We start from the raw sequence: 24,297 nt of genomic DNA, 5'->3' as shown, positions 1-24,297 counted from the left end.
TAACACCCTGGGGCACCTGGGTGGCTCAGTTGGTTAAGTGTTTGACTTCAGCTCAAGTCATGATCTCATGGCTCGTGGGTTCGAGCCCCACGTTGGGCTCTGTGCTGAATGCTTGCTCAGAGCCTGGAGCCTGCTTTGGATTCTGTGGTCTCCTTCTCTCTCTGCCCCTCCCCTCCTTGCACTCTGTCTCACTCTGTCTCTCAAAAATAAATAAATGTAATTAAAAAAAATTAAAAAAAAAAAAAGTAACACCTGTGCTTTGCTTTATAATCTGCAGAACATTTTCTTTTTTTTCTTTAAAGATTATGAAAGAATTTCATTCTATTGGAGAAAATTCTATGCTATGTACATATTTAATACATTATAAATGTATATAAAATATAAGGCCCCTCCTCCCCATGTTCTCTAACCCCACTTCCCTGGAATTGATACCATTAACAGCTGTATAAGCTTCCAGACCTTTTCTCTTCACATATAAACATATTTATGTGTGTGTATGTAACATTTATAGCAACATTATGTTAAAAAACAAAATTCAGGTGAGTAAATTTGAAGATCTAATTGGTTTTATTAAATGATTCAAGAATCGGCAGCATCCCATCTAGCAAGTAGAGGGGAGCTCCAAGAGTTGTTGCACAAAATGAAAAATTTTTATAGAAATGAGGGTGGGGTAAGAAAGTTATTAGCAAATGAAAAGGATTGTTCCAGGCAAGGTCACTTTCCCTTAGAGGGGAAAGTAGGTGGTCAAATAACCTCATTGGCACTGATCAGAAAAATTCTGACTGACCTGTTAAGACTTACATTTCGGTGAGGAGGGGGTGGGTGCCTGGGTGGCTTAGTCGGTTAAGTGTCTGACTTTGGCTCAGGTCATGATCTTAGAGTTCGTGGGTTCAAGCCCCACATTGGGCTCTGTACTGACAGCTCAGAGCCTGGAGCTTGCTTCGGATTCTGTGTCTCCCTCTCTCTCTGCCCTTCCCCTGCTCGTGCTCTGTCTCTGTCTCTCAAAAATAAATATTTTTAAAAAATTAAAAAAAGACAAATTTCTGGAGAATGTTGAAACTGCAACTAGATTAGGTATTAAGCTGTGGTTTTATGACAGCCTAACTGATGCCATTTTGGACCTGTGGTTTTCTTTTTAGCCAGTATAAATATAAAGTATCTATATATAGGCACACATATATATGCAACTTAGTTATTTTAATGCATATCCTGTACATATATTTTTATGAATTTATGATAGTATTTCTGATTGATAGTTTACTAGCAGTAGAATCAATGGAATAAAAAGTCACGTTTTAAATGTTACAGGCAAATTGCCTACCTAAAAGCTTTCTATTTCCTCCAACTGTGTTATAGGAGTATCCTTTTGCCCATATCCTTGCCAACATGGGTATTATTAGTCCCTTTAATTCTTGCCAAGCTGAAAAGTGGTACCTCCCTCTTTAGTTTGCAGTGCCCTGATCCCCAGTGTGGTTGAGCAAATTGTATTTTTTCTGTGAATTACCTTTTAATTCCTTGCCATTTTTTCTGTGTGTGTTATTTATATTTTTCATCCTGATTTGTAGAAGTTTTTGAATTATTAGGGATATTAACATTTATCTTTTAACTTTGTTTATAGTGTGTCTTACAAAAGCTTCACTTGTATTTTGTCAAATCTTCAAGATTTTCACATGTATCCTCATGCAATCTTTAAACCAAATCTATGAAGATAAAAATTACTATTATCGTTGTACAGATGAGCTAGCTGAGGTTCACAGAGCTTAAATTACTGGCCCAAGAAGGAAGAGATTCACATCTAAGCCTACATTGCTAGAAATAGCACACCATGATAAGGGAAACTAGAAAATAGGAGAATTGACTAAGGAGCCACAGAACTAAGAATGTTCCCTTCCAAACTGACTGTTCCTTATGGCTCAGCCATTGGTCAGTGGTCTTTAAGGAGACTGCGCCTAAAGCAGCAGTAACAGTTTGCAATGGACTCTAGGTGGTTCTGGTAATATGAGGTGTTTGTAACTCCTTTGGCTTAGCTTTGACACCCATTTCCCTTCCTCGCCTCTCCCTGCCAACTTTGTTTTATGGCTCTTGGCTTAGGTCTTGGATATTAATTTTGCTTACTTCATGACTGCTGGCTCTGACCATTGGCTATGCCTATGGACAGATTACTGGCTGTAATCTCAGTGGATCTCCCAGTTCCAGATTTAGGATTTTGGCTTTAGTTGAAGGCCGTCGTGCTGATACTGAGCTCCTAGGCCTTTGTACCTGTGGATAACAGAGACATGGAGAGTTGGGGGAAATGCAGCAGAAAAAACTTGATTTAAAAATTCCTTCAAGGGGCACCTGAGTGTCTCAGTTGGTTAAGTATCTGACTTCAGCTCAGGTCATGATCTCATGGTTCATGAGTTTGAGCCCCGCATCAGACTCTTTGCTGATGGCTCAGAGCCTGGAGCCTGCTTTGGATTCTGTGTGTGTGTGTGTGTGTGTGTGTGTGTGTGTGTGTGTGTGTCTCTCTCTCTTTGCCCTTCTCCCACTCACATTCTGTCTGTCTGTTTCTCTCTCTCTCTCAAAAATAAATAAACATAAAAAAGTAAAAATAAAAATGCCCTCAAAATGTTTAATGAGAAAATTCAGCTACTACATACCAAATATCTGTGAGAAAGTAGAGGTAGGTTGGAAGGGTGGTACATTTCATTCTTCTCTTTGACTGGAAAGAACAAGTTACAGGCAGTTTAATTATGCACAGAAAACATCCTGATAGGGATTTTGGTGGCCCATTCTCCTCTCCCCCTCCAAGACCACCACAAGCTTATTATAAGCATATATTGTCACTATCTCATACCTAACCATGGGGAAAAGCCAAAATTTTCTCTTGTACTTCTCAGCAGATGCAAGTTTCTATAGGTTAAAATTTTCAATTAACAAATGCTCCTATTAAAGCATTTCTATTTTTTAAGATATTGTTTGCATACAATATCCCACTTAATCCTTACAACAACCCTATTTAAAGATAGGGAATGTGAGAGATAGAGAGTTTAAGTAATTTGCCCAAGCTCACACAGTTAGGAAGTGGTATAGCAGGGGCATCCAGAGTCTATGCTCTTTACTGTCCTAACCACTAGGCTGTGCTGCTTCTCATGGGCATAAATAAGAGAGAGAGAGAATATTTTCTTTAACAGTAGCAAACACTTGTTTATTATATTCTGGGACATATACTACATGCTTTATATGTAAAATGTTACTTAATCTTTACCATAGTCCTTTGTGTGAGGCACTATTATCTTCTAGATGTAAAACCTGAAGTTTAGAGGGTAAAGTAACTTGCTCAAGGCTATATAATCAGTAATAGAAAGGCTATAATGATAAAAAACAAACAACAATAAAACCCAGTTACTTTTATTCTCCTAAGCATTGAATTTACAGGCCTACAGTTGTAAGTTCAAATACTGAAAGCAACTTGCAAGAAAGTCCTGAGAGAGTAACAGAATGGACATATCACTTGAGGACTTGGTATGGAGGCAGTGTAGTGCAATGGACAGCATATTGGACTATCTGGGAGTCCAGACTAAGTCTATACCTGTCACCAACTCATTATGTGACCTTGTGTAAGATAGTTCCCTTCTGGGTTGAAGATTTATCTATAAAACTAATGCATAGGATTAGATAATCTCAAAATAACTTTATGATTCAAATGCTCATTGATTATTGTCACAGGTAGATTATATAGAAGAGATGTTAGATTATCTTGAGGTTTGGTTTTCCCCTGCTGTCTGGGTCTGGCGTTATTTTGTTTGTTTTGCATTATTTTCCAATGGATTGACTCCTTTTGCTGTGGGGCAGGCAGCTTTCTTTCCTGCCCAAGTTCACTCCCATCATCACTGTCTGTGGTGTGCCACCCCTTCCTCTCAACATCTGGGTTTCTTTTCTGAAGGGCTCTCTCTGTGTAACTGTATTCTGTAAACCACTGCTCCAGTCCTCAGCCTTCTCTGAGTTCCTGGATTATTTGTCATGTGTACCTGTCACCAGATACTTAGTTTCCTTGAGTTCTTTGCTGTTGCTCATGTTGGCATTTTCTTTCTTTCGTTTTTGTCCCCCACTTTCAGAAACATCTTTATTGTTTGCTTCTTTAAACAGTTCTCTACATATATTTCAACATGGTTTGTACATCCATTCATTTTATTTTATTTTATTTTATTTTATTTTATTTTATTTTATTTTATTTTATTTTATTTTATTTTATTTTATTTCTATTTTATTTTTTTCATGATAAGTGTACTCTTTAATCCCCATCACCTATTTCACCCATCTCTCTCTCACTTCCTCTCTGGTAACCATCAGTTTGTTCTCTATAGTTAAGAGTCTTTTTCACACACAACCACCACAAGGAGGATTACAAATTTATAACCAAAGGATCTCACAAAATAAGTAGGTGTTTCAACGTCTATTAAATTAAGTGAGATCCACTATAAATACTTCTAACAAAACAAACAGTGAATATTGAAAAAAAAGAGTCTGTTTCTTGGTTTGTCTGTCCCTCTTTTTTCCCCTTTGCTCATTTGTTTTCTTTCTTAAATTCCATGTATGAGTGAAATCATATGGTATTTGTCTTTCTCTGACTGACTTATTTAGCTTAGCATGAAACTCTTTAATTTGTCCATGTTGTTGCAAATGGCAAGATTTCATTTTTTTAGTAGCTGAGCAATATTCCACTATATATAATACCACATCTTCTTTATCCATTTATGTATCAGTGAACACTTGGCTGTTTCCATAATTTGGCTATTGTAAATAATACTGCTGTAAAAGTAGAAATGCATGTATCCCTTTGAATTAGTGTTTTTGTATTTTGGGGGTAAATACTCAATAGTGCAAGTACTGGATCATCGGGTAGTTCTATTTTTAACTTTTTGAGAAACCTCCATACTGTTTTCCACAGTGGCTATACCAGTTTGCATTTCTACCACATGTTTACATTTTCTGTAGAATTTTAACACTACTAGCTCAAACTTCTAAATTCACTGTTGACTTTAAACATAAGAATGTATCTCCCAATATATGCCACAAGGACATTTATTTATGTCCATATTATCATTTTAGTATATCTTTTGTGCTCTATTTCTTATGCTTTACTATAGTTGTAGTAAGTGTCTTCTTTTTCTCTTAAGATGATCCTTATTTATTATCCGTAGGTTTTTTGGGGGGGGGAGTAGGTAAGGGACATACACTTTATTATTTTGGGGTATTTTTCTAATTTTGTTTTTGCTAGGCAGGAGAAATTTTTCCAACATGTTTTTGAGTTGGAATTTTTCTCATACAATTTCTCTAAGCTTTCATTTTTAGTATATCTGTGTGGGATTCTATATTGCTGTACATTTTAATATATATTAAAATATTTAAAGTGTTTGTGGTTATTATATTACTCTTCTTTGGGCCTCTTATGTCTCTACAACTAGACTGTAAGTTTTTTGAGGGCAGGACCATATCTGTAGCACCAGCTCCTGGCTTGGTACCTTTGTGTAGGAATGATCCCTTTAGTGAAAACTCTTGTGAAAAGTTCCGTGCCCAAACTTACAAGTTATAAGCTGGTCTTGCTTTTTGCACCCAGTTCTTTTTCCTCTTTGAAAATGACATATGAGTTTGTTGTTCCCAGCAAATAGTCTGCTAACATAGAGATGCTAATTTGTTTGGTGGACATATTAGTGTTTTCATTTAAAAAAAAAGGCAGGGGTAGAAAGAGAAAAGAAATGTACTGCTGTCTATATTAATCTATATCATCACCAAAGTAAAGTACTAGTAGATACTTGAAAATGTTTATGGTCATCAAGAGTCTACCCTTTCTTGCCAACAAGAGTGAAGAAGATCCATAAAAAGAATAGATAGAGTAGGACAATTTTGTAAGTTTAAAAGTGGGAAGGAATTTATTTTAACACACATGTATTTACACCTCTAGACGTCTGTGATCCTGAGAATGAAAAGTTCGCCACAGTTCCTCATGGTATAATGGAACACTTCAAGTTTGAAAAACTCTACTCTGAGTTTTTCCTGAGTAAGGAATTATGTGAGACTCCTGCTGTGGTTATTGTGTAGTTCTGGAACTGAACCTTTATTAGAGGTGTTGTTCATTGGTATTATACAGGGATTGGCAAACTGTGGCCCATGGGCCAAATATGGCTGCTGTTTTTGAGTATGATTTTTGAGCAAAGAATGGTTTTTACATTTTAAATGGTTCTTAAAAACCACAATAATAATATTTCATGACATATGAGATGTATTTGAAATCTAAATTTCATTATCCAATAATTGGAACAAAGCCATGTTCGTTCATTTATATATTGTCTATGGTTGTTTTTCTTGCTAGAATGGCAGAGTTGAGTATTTGTGACCCAACCCGCATGGCCCATAAAGCCTAAAATAAAATAGTTGCCAAGTTGCTATCTGGCCATTTGTAGAAAAAGTTTGTTTTATACTTTTGGTACAAGATAAGAGACCAAAAAAAAAAAAAAAAAAAAAAAGTCAACTGGAGACAGAAATGAGGATAGAGGATAGAGGCAGAATTTCTTTCCTGCTACTTTTTTATTCCTTCCCTGACCCCTCCTATTCCCCAGTAAGCTCTATCACTTTTTCTCTTGCATATACTCCCTCACTGTTCCCCACCTCCACATTCACAGGGACATATATATTGTGAGAAAAAGAAAATGAAGGCCTTTCATTTTTATGACAGTTTAGTTTGTGGTTGCTCTTAATTTTTAAAATTGCATTTTCCTTTATTTTAATTCTGAAGTTTAGACCATCTGGGGAAGAAAACTGGGGACCTCAGTATGTATGCTCTCCATTTGGCAACAGCTAAAAGTAGTGCTAAGACCAGTCAAGAGGAGTGAGACTGAAAATGAAGCTTTGTTGGCCTGTATTGAGAAATTTGGGCCAGAACTGACAGTTGGAGCACCATTTTTGCCCATTGTGCTGGGAATCCTGTTTTGTTCCACTGTACAGAAAACGTTTAGGGGTTAAACTCCTACCATTCAATTTTTTTTTTTTTTTTTTGAGGAAACAACAACACAAAACTAGAGGCTCAATTTGGAGGAGAAGCTGAAACTGATTCAAACAAGATTTCATTAACTAATTTGGGGAGCATTTGGAGCTGTTCTGAGCTATACAATTACTTCTTTTCTCATCTCCACTGGCACTCTGAGAATCAGATCACCTGGGGAAAGCAGATTTAAAAAATTCCAGATGGTGTGTGCGATGCTCCAGCTGTGGAGAATCTCTCCCAGTCAGGCAATCTGCCTTTCTGCCGGAACCCTCTAAAACTGTGCTGCCCATTTGTCATGCTTCTCCAATTGCAGCCTTCTGGATAGCTTCTCTTTGCCTTGTCTGACTCTTCCTTTCCAGTTTTTATCATCCCCCTCCATGAGCTAATGTAGTAACATCTCTTCATTGGCTATAAATCCATAGAAGAACCCGATATAAAATATGGTTTTGTGAAGGATAATTGGAAAACATCTGTTTTTTACCCATAAGATTCAGTGTTCACTTGTCTCATATGACGACGTGACTGTTTGTGCATGTGTGAAAAAGAAAAGAAACAGGAAGAGGAGAGGGAAAGGCTAGCATGAGGGTGAGCAAGAAAGATTTCATGCATGTGTTTTTGTAGCCAGCTGGACAAAATAAGTTCATCTCCATGTCAGCTTGATTAGAATCCTGGGTTAATGTTGAGAAAGGTTAGTCTCACTGACTTGAATGACCTTGATAGGGCTACCAAAGAACTGATTGCTTTTGTGTTGGCCCTGGCTATTGTTTTGATGATAAGTTTTGTCTGGAGTTGTTTCTAGCTTATGGTGGCAAGGCCTGAAAGCTTATAGGCATCTTTTGGTCTCCAGAGGGTTCAGGTGGATTTTCCTTAGAAGTTGAACACTATGGGGAGGTGAAGAAGCAGGTAACAGATGACACTCCATGCTGTTGCTACCTGCTGTTCTTGTTGTGTCTTTTTGTAGTGAGTATGCCTTTTCTAATCTGTAGAATATTAGGTGAGTAAACTTTGAAACCTTTCATTTTAGCTGTGTTAAGAGTCTATAATTGGATTCATGAAAGGTGTATGGGTCATTTGAGTTATATTTTACTTGGTACTTGGTGCCTTTTGAAATCTAGGTGCCTTTTGGTAGGAACTAAAATTCCTCCCCCCCATATTGTTACTTTAAAATGTGAATAAAATTTATATGTCATAAAATTGCAAATATCTGAAGTGTACAGTTTGATTGCTTTTGATAAAAGTATGCATCTATGGAACCATCACCTTAAACATGATCTAGAACATTTCCATCATCCAGAAAGTCCCTTACAATAGGTCCCTTTCTGGTCCCTCACATCTTGCAAAGCAACTACTGTTCAGATTTCTATCACCATAGATTATTTTGCCTGTTCTTAAACTTCATATATATTGTTTTGTGTCTAGCTTTTTAAGTTTAGCATAATGATTCCAGTGCTCATCTTAGTTATGTGTTATCAGTAGTTCATTAAAAATTTTTTTTTATTCTTTCCCATCTTGCAAGATGGTGGATGAAAAAGCCAAGAAGCCTGATAGTAAGGAGAAGAAACTTGAAGCCAAGAAAGCTGATCCTGGTGGCAAGGTTAAGAAGGGTAATCTCAGGGCTAAAATGCCCAAGAAGGGGAGGCCCCATTCTAGCTGAAACTCTGACGTAGTCAGAGGAATTGGTAAATACTCCCCATCAGCTATATATTCCAAAAAGGCCATGTACAAGAGGAAGTATTCAGCAGCTAAATCTAGGGTTGAAAAGAAACAGAAGGAGAAGGTTCTTGCTATAGTCAAAAAACTAGTTGGTGGTGACAAGAATGGTGATACTTGAGTGGTTAAACTTTGCAGAATGTCTAGGTATTTTCCTACTGAAGATGTGCCTCAAAAGCTGTTGAGCCAAGCAAAAGACCTTTCAGCATGTGAGAAAACTGTGAGATAGCATCATTTCTGGGACCATTTTGATCATCCTCACTGGGTGCCACAGAGGCAAGAGGGTGATTTTCCTGAAGCAACTGAACAGTGGCTTGCTGTTTGTGACCAGATCTCTATGTCCCTTAGTTGAGTTCCTCTGCATAGAACACACCAATTTGTCGTTGCCACCTACACGAAAATTGATATCAGTAGTGCAAAAATCCCAAAACATCTCACTGATGCTTATTACTTCAAGAATAAGAAGCTATGCAAACCCGGACACCAGGAAGGTAAGATCTTTGACACAGAGAAGGAGAAATATGAGATTACAGAGCAGTGCAAGGTTGACCAGAAAGCTGTGGATTCACAAATTCTGCCAAAAATCAAAGCTGTTTCTCAGTCTCAGAGCCACTTCCGCTCTGTGTTTTCTCTCACAAATGGAATTTATCCTCACAAATTGGTGTTCTGAATTTCTTACCAAGAACTTAATGAAATAACTGATCCATTTCAAAAAATAAATAATGAATATAATTTAAAAATTCTGAGTTGTTTTTCATTGTATGACTATCCCACAATCTGTTTACATTTTCTCCTGTTAGTGAACTTCTAACTTTTAGTCAGTTTTACAGAGCAGAAAGTTTTAAATATGGTAAGTCCAGTTTATCAAAAAAAATTTTTATGGTCAGTGTTCTTGGTGTTCTATCTAAGAAATCTTTGTTAACTCTCAAGGACACAAAAATTTTCTTTCATGTTTTCTTCTAGACATTTTATGGTTTTGCTTTTACGTTGAGGTCTGTGGTCCATTTCACATTAATTAATTGTGTCAAGGAAAAAAATAATTGTGTCAAGGAATATTAATATTCATTTTTTTCATATGTTTATTCATTTATTCTGGCAACATTTGTTGAAAACACTGTCTTTTCCCCTTAATTAATACAGTTGAGTCTTTGGCATATTGGTCTGTAGGTTTCTTTTTTTTGTAATGTCCTTGTCAGATTTTGGTGTCAGGGTTAAGCTGGGTTATAAAAATAAAGTGGAAACATTCTTTTCCCTTTTATTTTCCGAGTTTGTGTAACATTGATATTAAGTCTTCCTTAAAGGTTGATAGAAATTTCTAGTGAACCCAGGTGGACATGGAATTTTATTTATGCAAAATTTTTATTATAATTTCTTTGATAGGTATAGGGCTATTCAGATTTTGTATTTCTTCATAAATTTTTAAGTCTTTTTTAAAAAAAGATTCTGCCCATTTTATTTAAGTTGTTGAGTTTATTACCATAAAGCTCTTCGTAGTATTACATTAGTATCCTTTTAATGTCTGTGGGATCTGTAGTGATGCCTCTCTCTTATTCTTGATATTGTTAACTTGTGATTTTCTTCTTTTTTTCTTTGTTATTGTTAGATGCTTATTAATTTTATTAATACTTTAAAAAACTTTGGCTTTGTTAATTTTCTCTATTTGCTGATATATACTCTGATCTTTATTATTCCTTTCTTATGACTTACTTTGGATTTAATTTGCTCTTCTTTTTCTAGATTCTTAAGGTAGGAACTTAGATAATTGATATTAAATCTTTCTATTTTCTCTAATGTGTGAATTTAAAACTACATTCCTCCTTTAAGCATTATTTGGTTTGTGTTCCACAAATTTTGCTAAGTAATTTTTTAATTTGAAGTATTTTTAATTTCTCTAGTGATTTTTCCTTGACCATTGGCTGTTTAGAAAAGATTTAATTTCCCGATAATAGGAGATTTTCTAGATATCTCACTTTTTATTTCTAATTTTAGTTTTCCCTTCAGAGAATTCACTATGTAAGTTTTCAACCTCCTGGTTTTTAGATTTACAGTTAATACTTTTCATCAAAATTGTCAAGTTTTGGGCTATTCTCTTCAAATATTTTATCTGCCCCAATCTCTAGGACTCAGTTATATGTTAGATCGTTTCATACTGTCCTAAAGATCCTGAAGGCTCTATTAATTTTTTTTCAGTAATTTCTTTCTTCTCTTCTTTAAACTGGATTTAAAAAACATGCCTTTAAGTTTATTTCTTTTTCTTTTCCAGTTTTCCCTTAAGCCCTTGTAGTGAATTTTTTATTTCCATTCTAAAATTTCTTCTTGGTATCTCTCTCTCTGTCTCTCTGTCTCTTCCTCTCTCCATTTCTCCACTAAGGTGCCTTGTGTGTTATTAGTCATTAAAACTATATTGTCTTTTAATTCTCTATGTGTTTATAATAGGTGCTTTAAAGTCTTTGCTAATAGGTGCTAATAGGTGCATTAGAGTCTTTTGCTAAATCCAACATCTGGGCCATTTCTGATCTAGTTTCTATTAACTTATTTTAATTTTTGGTTGTTTATTTATTTTTGACTATGGTGATTTTTTAAATGAATACTGATATTGTGATTAAAAATAGTGTAGAGTGTCTGTATTCTGTTGTCTTTCTCTGAATGGTATTGATTTTTATTTTAATAGGCAGTTATTGGCTGGTCACCTTAAACTTTTGTAGACTTTGTTTTATGCTTTCTTCAGATCTGTGAAAGTCCAGGATGTTTCTCAAGCTCCTCTAGCTTGTCAGGACTTAACTTTCAAACTCCATCTCCCTTGTGGATATCATTAAAACTTGATTTTGTACTTTGTTAGGGTGGATATAGAGTAGGTCTTACACTAAAGCGTGGTCCTTACTCTTATGGTATGACCTTCTAGTGTCTCAGCTGAATGCCTTGGATTTATCAAAGTATTAATAGGATCTCTCCACTCTGAAAGGGCCAAGAACTATGCTCTTTCCTCTAGCAGTGCTTGTTCTCTAATATCTCTGTTTTCCTCTCAACTCTATCATAACTGCTACCTGGTAAACTTTCATGGTCTTAACTCTGAACATATATAGCCATATATAGTCCTCAGGTACTTATACAGGACCTCCCACAAGGACTCCTGTAGCCTTCTCTGTACAGCCACCTTTTCCCTGTTGTCTTGCCTCATAGATTACAGCTACTTCAGCCAAGCTGAACTCTGATTTCTGCCTTCTCAGATCAGTGGGATCACCTCAACCAACTCAGGCTCTAGCTCTCTTCTTTGTAGTTGGGAAATTGTATCATTAGGGAGCTGGGTGATCATGGGATTCACCTCATGAGTTTCCTTTTTCTCAAGGATTACAGTCATGTGCCTGAAAAAGTTGTCTCACATGGTTTGTTCGAATTTGTAGTTATTTATTTCAGGAGGGCTGATTTAGTACCAGTTACTTCAACATAGTTGGAAGTGGAAATCCAAGTCTACCATTTTGCTATTTGCTTTCTATTTGTCCTGACTTTTTCCCACTCCTTTTTTTCTCCTTTCATGTTTTCTTTTGGGTTAATAAAATTTTTTAATGTTTTGTTTTAATTATTTTAATGACTTTCTGGATATAACTTACATATTATTTTTAAGAAGTTGTACTAAAGATCACTAAAGATTGTAGTATATATTGATCTTTAACTTGCCACGTTCTACTTAGAGTTAAAATAGTACCTTTTCCAATAAAAATTTTTATAACACTAAAATTCTACTTAGACCCCCCCATCCTTTGTGATATTGTTTTATATATTTTATATCTATGAATATTATAATCCACATGATACAATATCATATGTTTTTCATTAAATAGTGAGTCATTTTTTATTGTGGTAAAAAACATACAAAATTTATCATCTTAGTTATTTTTAAGTTTATAGTTTAGTAGTGTTAACTATATACAATCAGGTTTTTTTTCAAGAAATTAATATAATATGCAAAATATCATCTGTTAAGATTATCTACGTATTTACCACGTCCACTTCCCTTTATTTACATACATTTGTATGTATGAAGTTTCATCTAATGTCATTTCTCTTTAGCCAAAGAACTTTTCAAACTTGTGATTTTCTCAGGGAGAGAGGGAATGGCTTTAATCTTTTGCTAAGCGTATCTATTGAATTTTTTATTTCAGGTATTGCAGTGTTCATTTCTAGAGTTTTTGTTTGGTTCTTTTTCATAGTTTCTATTTTTCTGCTTAGATGTTCCATCTTATCATCCATTATGACCATCTTTTCCTCTAGACTTGATTGTATTTATAATAGCAACTTTAAAGTATTTATTTGTAGGGTGCCTGGACGACTCAGTCAGTTGCGTGTCCAACTCTTAGTTTCAGCTCAAGTCATGATCCCACGGTCATGGGATTGAGCTCCATACATATCAGGCTTCATGCTGAGTGAGCATAGAGCCTGTTTGAGATTCTCTCTCTCTCTCCATCTGTTCCTCTCCCCCACTTGCATGCATGCTTTCTCTCTAAAATAATTAAAATAAAAAAAAATAAAGTACTTGTCTGCAAACAGTATAGAGGTTCCTCAAAAAGTTAAAAATAGAATTATCATATGATCCAGTAATTCCACTACTGGGTCTTTACCCAAAGAGTATGAGAACACTAATGTAAAAACATACATGCACCTGTATGTTTATTGTAGCATTATTTACTATAGCCAAGATATGGAAGCTACCCAAGTGTCCATTGATAGATGAATGGATAAAGATGATGTGGTGTGTGTGTGTGTGTGTGTGTGTGTGTGTGTATACATATATATGGAATATTTACATATATATGTGTGTATATATATATATATATATATGCAATATATATATATATATATATATATATAATGGAACATTACACAGCCATAAAAAATGAAATCTTGTCATTTGCAATAGCAAGGATAGATCTAGAGGGTATAATGGTAAGTGGTATGTCAGCCAGAGAAAGACAAATACCATATAATTTCATTCATATGTGGAATTTAAGAAACAAAACAAGAAAAAGAGAGACGAATAAAATATAGGCTCTTAAACATAGAGAACAAACAGGTGGTTGCCAGAGGGTAGGTGGGTGAGGAATGCATGAAATAAGTGAAGGGGATTAAGAGTACAATGAGTATTGTATAGCATTGTTAAATCACTATATTATACACCTGAAACAAATATAATACTGTATGTTGACTACACTGTAAATAAATAAATAAATAAGTAAAGTAAATAAGTAAAAATTTGGAAGTCTGCTAATTCCAACATCTGCATTATTTTGGAGTTTTTGTTGACTACTTTTTCTTTTAATTACCGGTCAGACTTTTCTGTTTCCGTGTCTAGTAAGTTTTCAATTGTGTCTGGACATTATATTTGATTCTGTAGAGAATCTGGACGTTGTTCTCTTTCTTTGAAAATGCTTTTTTAAAAATTTTTTTTTTTTCAACGTTTATTTATTTTTGGGACAGAGAGAGACAGAGCATGAACGGGGGAGGGGCAGAGAGAGAGGGAGACACAGAATCGGAAACAGGCTCCAGGCTCCGAGCCATCAGCCCAGAGCCCGACGCGGGGCTCGAACTCCCGGACCGCGAGATCGTGACCTGGCTGAAGTCGGACGCTTAACTGACTGCGCCACCCAGGCGCCCCTGAAAATGCTTTTTTAAAAAAAGTTCAGGGGCGCCTGGGTGGCACAGTCAGTTAAGCGTCCGACTTCAGCTCATGATCTCGTGGTTTGTGAGTTTGAGCCCCGCGTCGGGCTCGTACTGACAGCTCAGAGCCTGGAGCCTGCTTCGGATTCTGTGTCTCCCTCTCTCTCTGCTCCTCTCCTGCTCATGCTTTGTCCCTCTCTCTCCTTCAAAAATAAATAAAAACATTAAAAAAAATTCAAAAGTTCAGTTATTTTTTGGTCACCTGGAACTAATGTAGGCTTCATTTTACACTTTGATAGAGCAGGTTTGTTTTAGTTTTTCTTTTAGTCTTAGGGTGAGACATAGTCTTTATTCTTTGGCATTACTCTTTCCTGCAGTTTTATTGGAGAGTCCAGATGTTTATCAAGCTTCTCTAACTTAGCAGAATTCAAACTCAAAACACTTTCTCCCTGAACTGGGCAGAGGCTGAAACCTTTGCTCAGCCTTTTCAGCTTTCCAGCTATTGCTTTTCCACAGACTTTTTGGAGTCTCACAGTTCAGTGGTCAGTTTATACTTAGGTTTTACACCTAAATTATAATTTTAGTCTCAGAATTTATTCATAGTTTTGAGAGTTCCCTCTTCTGTGGCTTTTTACTCTCTTGGATTTCCTTTCTCAATTTCAAGACTCTTTGCCAGCCCTAACCTTGTGCCCTGAGGGTTTCTGCACCATTCTGCACAGACTAGGGAGTGCCCTGAATACATTATTGGGTAAATTATTCTATATGGCTCTTTCATTTTCTGTCTCTGGACTGGATCAATGTTGCATGAGTAATAAGAACAATGTTTCATTAAAAAAAAACAGTTGTGCTAATAGACACTTTGTCATGGTGGCAAGCCTACATGGCTCTTCTGTGACTGGCCTGGGAAATGATTGGCACACTGTATCTCACTAGTAGCCAAATGAGGATCTGTTAGTATAGATCACTGAGCAACCTGTATCACCAGGTGGTGGTGGTTGTTGTTTTAACAAGATTCCTGTGAAGAATATGTTTGTTTACCCTTTGTTTGGTTGTAATAAATGGGGAATGATAATTTTCCTGATGAGTTTCCCAGATAAGTGGCTTTGTGAAACCTCACATAGAATTCGTATGTCTTTTTTTCTGATTTGTACAATTCATGTGAAAGGGTTTCTGGTATATTACCCAACATATTCTATTTTATTCTTTCTGATTATAGTATTTCTTTTACCATCCTACTTTTCCTTTGGGAAACTGTAATGTCATTTACGTGGAACACTCAGTCTTCATACTTGTGTTCTTTGTCTGTCATTCTGATCCACACCTCATCTTTCTCACCTCAAGAGTGGAAATGTGGTAACAAGTTACCACAGTGATTGGTTCAAGTGTAGGCCAAGATATAAATAAGACCATATATAAAATTTTCCTCAGGATATTTCTCTTTAGCTTAGACCATGAGCTTCTAAGGCAAGAACCATGTTTACCATTGCATCCTCTGTACCAAGCCCAGACCTGGAGAAATGTGAATGAATGTTGAATAGAATGAGTGGCCCTTGGCAGAGTCATGCAATGATTGTGACTTTGGCTTTCCAAGACTGGATTCTTCTTTTTTAACCTGGTAGGATCTCTCTACCAGGTATAAGTCAGATTTGTTTGTTGAAATTATAGAAAGAGCTCAAATGTCCATGACTGATGAGTGGGTTACGAAGATGTATACACACACACAGACACACACAGGAATGTTACATGGCAATAAAAAAGAACGAAATCTTGCCATTTGCAACAACATGGATGTAACTAGAGTGTATTATGCTAAGTGAAATAAGTCAGTCAGAGAAAGACAAATTCATATGATTTCACTCATATGTGGAATTTAAGAAACAAAACAGATGAACATAGGGGAAGTTAAGGAAAAATAAGATAAAAACAGAGAGGGAGGCAAACCATAAGAGACTCTTAAATACAGAGACAAACAGGGTTGCTGGAGGGGATGGAGGTGGATGGACTAAATGGGTGATGAACATTAAGGAGAGCACTTGGTGGGAAGAGCACTAGGTGTTATATTGTTAAGTGATGAATCACTGGATCACTGGATTCTACTCCTGAAACCATACTCTACTGTATGTTAACTAACTTGAATTTAAATCATCATCATCATCATCATCATCATCATCATCATAATGATAAAGATATAAGTCAGAAGTTGGCAAATCTATTCATGAAATGGACCCCACCAATATATAGTTGAGGGCATGACTGAGAGAGAATGAATTCTCAGAGAAAGTACATTTTGAGATTAGACCCTCATTTTCCCTAGAGCAATGTAATTTTGATCTTTGAAACAGGTGTGTGCACGTGTTTCCTTCATGTCTTTGTACCCCACTCTGCTCCCAGGACATCAAAAGACTCAGGAAGCTCTTTCACTAGAAATACCTATTTCAAGTATATCAGTTCTCTATCTTGAACTTTGGAGAAGTACCATTAGTGTTATTGAAATAACATTTGCGAATTAGGAGACCTGGAGGATGTCACAGACTGGTCAGGGGGAGAATGATTTAGGAAGTGGGAATGATGGCACATGGTTAAGATGTGTTGTTACTTTTGCAACTATTTTCGTCCATTTTCTTCCTCCATTTTCTTGTTCTTCCCTCTGCTGTTCTCAGGTCCTCAGTGATCTCAGAATTATAACTCTCTTTGTAGTGATTTTTGGTGAAATACTGTTACTATACTATGGGTTAAGTAAGAACAGACTTTTTGGAAAAAAAGTTCTAAACATTATTAAGTTCTAAACATTCAGCCTATGTATGGATATTTATAAAACAACCTCCTTGTAATTTGGAGTGGTTCTCTGTCAACAAATTAAGACTCAACAAATGGTTAAGTCCCTGAAGTAGCCACCATGCTACGGGCTTTCACATATGTTATCTGGCATAATTATAAAAACCTGTGTGCATGTAGGGAGTTATTATTCATCCCTATTTTATAGAGAGGAATTTTGCCAACAATTAGAATTAAAAATAAACATCATGACTTCTGATTTCTGGTCTGGCATGTAAGTAGCTTTAGACATCTCCACTGTAACAAGAAATAAAAAACTGAAGAAATGGAAAAATCAACTCTTTTTAGATTCATCAGAGAAGTGAGGTCACAGGGCAAACCAAGATATACCTTGTGCTTTATTCCTTATGGATCATCTAATTTGGAACATACCCAAGTCTAACCCAAAGAAATCTGATATCCAAAAAATGAGTAATAATTGGAAAGCTGCTGTCAGATGACACCTAAAACAAACCTTTTAACAAATACCAGAAAAATAAATAAATGAGCCTATTCACCATTAATATTCAATGATTCTAGGGGCACCTGAGTCACTCAGTCAGTTGGGTGTCCGACATCGCTTCAGGCAATGATCTCATGGTTCATGGGTTTGAGCCCTGCATTGGGCTCTGTGCTGACAGCTCAGAGCCTGGAGCCTGCTTCAGATTCTGTGTCTCCCTCTCTCTGCTCACACCCTCTCTCTCTTTCAAAAATAAGTAAACATTAAAAAAATAAAAATAGAATCTCAATGATTCTAGGAAAATATAACTCAAAATCCATTAATGTTCTTGTCCCTGAGTAAGACTCGGAGCCCTCTCTCTTAGAAATGGTTTGCCAGCCTCCCAGTGGACTAAAAAGCTCTCATCTCCTTCTGTTTTCCATCTTACTTTAAATCCTACTTCACAGATTTTGTTAAGGGTCAATTTGACATCCATTTCTCAAATCAGACTTCTCTAGTGCTCTCTGTGTATCTTCAAAGCACAATTCTGGAAGAAAGGCTACTAATTCAAGTTTGAAAAATGTACTCTTTGGATGATCTCAGAAGTGTTTGACAACAACTGCATTATTAGAGAAAACTGAAATAATCATGAAGCTGAGAAAGCTTATTTTATATATTGGGTAGAAAGTTAAATAAACTAGTTCTACATATTCTAGCATTGGTTGGTGTCCTGACCTTTCTAAATATTCAACCAGTAAAGACATTTGAGAAGCCTAAGACTTGCTCTCTTGCTCTCTTCAAAAATGATAGATTTCACTTGAATTTTACAATGGAGTCGCAAGTACAGCAAAGGAGCAGCTGTCTTACCAGGTACAGAACAGGAGAAGATGGTTTATCAAGAGCTCTGGAAATTTTTAAGTCTTCAAAGTTTGTGGAGAAAATGAAATTTCATTTGTTTGTTTTTAAATGAAGAGTCTACATCATGATAATGGGCTGCTCTGTTTGGAAGCAGTCCTTCCCAATTTTCTCTCAACATGCTGCTGCATGTATTTGCTTAATTCATCACAGAAATGTGTCATCAAATAAATTGTAAAATTACCATTTAAAAATAAATAAGCAGTTGGAATTTTCAGGAGAATCATTTCCATGAGATTCCAAATTTTATGAACTAATGCCAAGCATTTTCAAACCAATTGTTTCAAGGATTTGAAGAAAATTTATTACTATTAAATCTTTGCCAGATGACCAGTGATAGAAAGTTAAATAGTTTCAAAATTTTTGTTTTGAATCATCAGAGATTAAGTACAATGGAATATGTTCTGGGAAATGAGAAGTAGGAATAGAACAAAGAGTTCTCAAAGAGCTTGGTGTTCTGGAAGGTTCTCATCAGAAATGGTAAGGAAGGGTGCCTGGGTGGCTCAGTCAGTTGAGTGTCTAACTCTTGATTTTGCCTCAGGTCATGATCCCAGGGGGTGGAATCGAGCCCTGCATCAGATTCCATGCTGAGTGTGGACCTTGCTTAAGATTCTCTCTCTCTCTCCCTCAACCCCCCCCCCCCCCCCGCCACCACTCTTGCACTCTCTGTCTCAAAAAAAAAAAAAAAAAGCAAGAAATGGTAAGGAGAATATAGAATGCTACCAACAAAGACTCAGGACACATAACTTCCAAATGTTGACTGTAGGATTCTGCCTCATTTCTGACTAGATTAATTCCCAAGTTATCTCTGGTCAGCTAGCATTTTGGAAATGAGTGAATATATTTAAAGAAAGAGCCAAATATCCTGGGAACTAGAGTTCTCAGCCTCTTTCTTATAGTTGCTTCATAATCTGATTGTTGAGTAGAGGCCCTGGCCTGTGGACTCTTGGAATTATATGGAGATTGAGCTACACATTTTACATTTCAGAGTATGGAATTATAGCAACACATTAAATTAGAAGTTTCTACTAAGGCATCAATATACAATAGATGTTGCATACCAAAGCAAAGTATCAGTCCAAGGTGCAGAAGGATAAACCTGGAAACTGCTCACATAATCTTAGAGACTCCTCATCTATAAGGAGGGTATTAAATTATGTATTGTTAGATATTTGAGGAGGATTTTTTTTAATGTTTATTTTTGAGAGAGAGAGAGAGAGACAGACAGTGAGCGGGAGAGGGGCAGAGAGAGAGGAAGGCACAGAATCTGAAGCTAGCTCCAGGCTCCAAGCTGTCAGCACAGAGCCCGATGCAGGGCTGGAACCCACAAACTGCGAGATCATGACCTGAGCTCAAGTGGGATGCTTAACTGACTGAACCACCCAGGTGCCTCTAAGGAGGATTTTTAAAGGAAGCTTTATTGGAGAAAGTGGTACTCTGAATCTTTTTCTTCCCACCTATCTCCCAAGAGTAGGGTGGAGAATGCTTCCCTCTTCACCTAAGGTTAAGAGAGAGGGCTACCTGAAGCATTTGATATGGATTTCCTGTCACTGGTATGGAAGAATGAAGTGAGCTGACTTTCTTTCCAGGAGATCTAGAGGATGAAAGAGAGATGGCTTAGTTGCTTTCCTGGTGGGACAGAGGAGAATTGCTACTGTTTTGGAATTGGCTTGTACTTCTCAGAGTACTTGGGGGGAAAGAATTCATGGATGTTTTTAGTGGGTCAGATGTGGGGTCATATATACAAGGACCAGTATAGGAGATGTCTTAGATCCAGTTTAATAGAAGTTACTAGAAGGGCAAACAGACCTCAGCAAGGTGGACCGTATGGTATACTTGGAGCCCAAGGAAGAAATAAATGACTGCCAAAATAAAATGCAGTCCTTCAAGTTGAGGGAAATGAATGTGATAGACTGCCAGCATTTGGGGGTGTGTGCGATGCTTTGAAATATCTGTAAAAGCACTCTCACCTTCAGAGAGCATGGGTAACTTACTTAACTTCTTTAGAATCAGTTTCCTTATCTGTAAAGTGAGGATAATAGTAGTAACTACTACAAAAGGTTGTTAAGATTAGATGAGATTAATGCAAGTAGAATGGGCACTTTGGTGTCTAGCTCAAAATGTTAGCTTTATAACAAGTTTAGACTTAGAAAATGTTAAATGGCAGGAACTTCTTACAAGATATGTCTCCTGAGGAAAGGGAAATGAGCAAAATTAAACTATTGGGACTTCATCAAAATAAGAATCTTCTGCACAACAAAGGAAACCATCAACAAAACTAAGGCAACCTATGGAAAAAAGAAGACATTTACAAGTGATATGTCTATAAAATTCAACACCCCCAAAATAAATAGTCCAATTAAAAATGGGCAGAAGAGGGGCGCCTGGGTGGCTCAGTTGGTTAAGTGTCTGACTTTGGCTCAAGTCATGATCTCACGGTTTGTGAGTTCGAGCCCCACATCAGGTTCTGTGCTGACAACTCAGAGCCCAGAGCCTGCTTTGGATTCTGTGTCTCCCTCTCTCTCTTTGCCCCTACCCCACTTGCACTCTGTCTGTTTCTCTCTCTCAAAAATAAACATTAAGAAAAATTTTTTTAAATGGGCGGAAGACATTAATAGACATTTTTCCGAAGAAGACATACAGATGGCTAAAAGATATATGAAAAGATGCTCAATCAACATCATTCATCATCAGGGAAATGCAAATCAAAACTAGGGGATTATCACCTCATACCAGTTAGAATGGCTAAAATTAACAACACAAGAGACAACAGGTGTTGGCAAGGATGTGGGGAAAGGGGAATCCTCTTAACAGTCTTGGTGGGAATGCAAACTGGTACAACCACTCTGGAAAACAGTATGGAGGTTCCTCAAAAAGTTAAAAAAAGAACTACCTTACTACCTGAAAATTGCACACTAGGTATTTACCCAAAGAATGCAAGAATACTTATTCGAAGGGATACATGCATCGCAATGTTTATAGCAGCATTATCTATAATAGCCGAATTATGGAAAGAGCATACATGTCCATTGACTGATAAGTGGATAAAGAAGATGTGGTGTAGGGGCACCTGGGTGGCTCAGCCAACTGAGTGTCCAACTCTTGATTTCAACTCAGGCTCAGGTCATGATCCCAGGGCTGTGGGATTGAGCCCCATGTCCAGGTTCATGCTGAGCATGGAGCATGCTTAAGATTCTCTCTCTCTCTCTCTCTCTCTCTCTCTTTATCCCTCTTCCCCACCCTCTCTAAAATAAAAAAAAAAGATTTGATGTATATATACAATGGAATATTACTCATCCATAAAAAGAATGAAATATTGCCATTTACAGTGACATGGATGGAGCTAGAGAGTATTATGCTAAGTGACATAAGTCAGAGAAAGACAGATACCATATAATTTCACTCATGTCGAATATAAGAAACAAACTCTCATAGGGGAAAAAGAGAGGCAAACCAAGAAACAAACTGGTTTATAGAGAACAAACTGATGGTTATGAGAGGGGAGATGCATGGCGGGGGATAGGTTAAATAGGTGATGAGGATTAAGGAGTGCCCTTGTGATGAGCATTGGATGTTGTATGTAAATGTTGAATCACTGAATTGTACACCTGAAACCAATATTGCACTGTATATTAATTAACTGGAACTTAAGTAAAACCTTAAAAAATAGAATAGCAAAAATGTATATTTTTTTACAGTAAGGAAATTTAGTCATATAGATTTTAAAGTAATAGCTAATTGTGAGCTGGATTGGTTTTTAATGTTTTGCTGTTGAAAATATTGTCTACATATATATATATGTTTATTTACTTTTGAGAGAAGGAGAGAGAGAGAGAGAGAGAGAGAGAGAGAGGACACGGGGGAGGGGCAGAGAGAGAGAGAGAGAGAGACAGAATCCGAAGCAGGCTCCAGGCTCTGAGCTGTCAGCACAGAGCCTGATGTGGGGCCTGAACCCATGAACCGGAAGATCATGGCCTGAGCCAAAGTTGGATGCTTAACAGACTGAGCCACCCAGGCGACCCTGTCAAAATATTTTTAATAGACATCATCAATAATTATTATTTGTATTATTTTTTAAAAATTCGACACTATAAACCATGCTAAAGATATGTGAATAGACTCATTTCTTAGAGTAGATTTATTTCTGTAGAGTAGACTTCTCATAGTGGGATGTCTAGGTCAAAGGTATATGTATTTTAAAATTTCATAAAGTCAAGTTTTTTTTTTTTTTCCAACGTTTTTATTTATTTTTGGGACAGAGAGAGACAGAGCATGAACGGGGGAGGGGCAGAGAGAGAGGGAGACACAGAATCGGAAACAGGCTCCAGGCTCTGAGCCATCAGCCCAGAGCCCGACGCGGGGCTGGAAGTCACGGACCGCGAGATGTGACCTGGCTGAAGTCAGATGCTTAACCGACTGCGCCACCCAGGTGCCCCAAGTCAAGTTTTTTAAGATATAACTTACATGCAGTAAAAAATGATTTTAACAAATGATTGTAGAATATAGTCATGGAACCACAACCACCATCAGGATAGAGATTTCTATCATTCTGAAAAGCTCTCTTATGCCCCTTTGCAGTCAATCTCCCTACCCCAGTCTTTAGTTGCCTTTCATTTGATATCTGTTCCTTAAGTTTTCCCTTTTCTAGAATGTCATATGAATGCAGTAATAAAATGACTTCTTTCACTTAGCATAATGCTTTTTGAGATTCCTCGATCTTGTTGGATGTATCTGCATTTTGTTACTTTTTATTGCTGGATTGTATTCTGTTACATGAATATTCTACAATTTGCTTATCCATTCATCTGTTGATGCACATTTGATTTGTTTCTAGTTTTTTGCAGTTCTGAGTAAAATCACTATAAATGTTTGTTCTCAGATCTTTGTATGGGCATATGCTTTCATTTCTGTTGTGTGGGTACCTGGGAGTAGAATTGCATAAGCATTTAATTGTATGTTTAACTTTTTAAGAAATTACCAAATTTTGCCAAAGTAACTACCATTTCACATTTTCATCAGCAATGTGTGAGAGTTCTAGTTTCTCCACATCATTGCAAACACTTGGTATTGTCAGTCTCTAATTATTGACATTCTAATGGGTATAAAGTGGTATCTCATTGTGGTAGTTTACATTTCCCTAATGACTGATGATGCTGCACATTTTTTCATGTGCTTATTAACCATTTGTATATGGTGAAGTGTCTATGCAGATCCTCTACCTGTTTTTTAATTGAGTTTTTATCTTATTATTAAGTTGTGCAAATTTTTAAAAATATATTCTGAGTATAAGTCCTTTATCAGATAAGTGATTTGGAAAAACTGCTTCTTCTAAGCTGTAGCTAGGTAAAAACATTTTTTTAAAGACATCTTTTGAAGAGCCTAAGTTTTTATTTGATGAAACCCTTTTAATTCATTTTTTTTTCTTTTGTGCTGGTTTATCAGAGTTTATCTTTATTTCACCTTCACATTTATAGTATAGTTTTGATGGATATAGAATCTTTGATTGATAGTCTTTCCCTACAGCATTTTGAATATGTCATTCTGTGTTCTGTCTTCCACTGTTTCAAATTAGAAGTCAACTTTTAATGGTATTATTATTCTTCTGTTTATGATGGATATTTTTTCCCTTGATAGTTTCAAAAATTTATTTTTGCTTTTGCCTTTTGAAGTTGGATTATGATGTGTCTGTGTTTGGATTTCTTTGTGTTTATCCTACTTGGGGATTCTTGACCCTTTTTGACAT

General features: G+C 36.5%; 1 protein-coding gene and 1 pseudogene across 2 annotated transcripts in view; both read left to right on the top strand.

The window, feature by feature from the left end:
* HPSE2 (heparanase 2 (inactive)) overlaps positions 1 to 24,297 on the top strand; it is a 663,646-nt gene that overhangs the window by 106,746 nt on the left and 532,603 nt on the right. The gene's annotated exons all lie outside the window — the stretch shown is intronic.
* LOC112854422 (large ribosomal subunit protein eL6 pseudogene) lies at positions 8,190 to 9,850 on the top strand (annotated as a pseudogene).

Source organism: Puma concolor, chromosome D2 (genome assembly GCF_028749965.1).
Source record: "Puma concolor isolate L17-30 chromosome D2, mPumCon1.1.hap2, whole genome shotgun sequence".
Lineage (NCBI taxonomy): Eukaryota > Metazoa > Chordata > Mammalia > Carnivora > Felidae > Puma > Puma concolor.
Note: the sequence above shows the minus strand (reverse complement) of the source record. Positions and strands in the feature narration are given on the sequence as shown.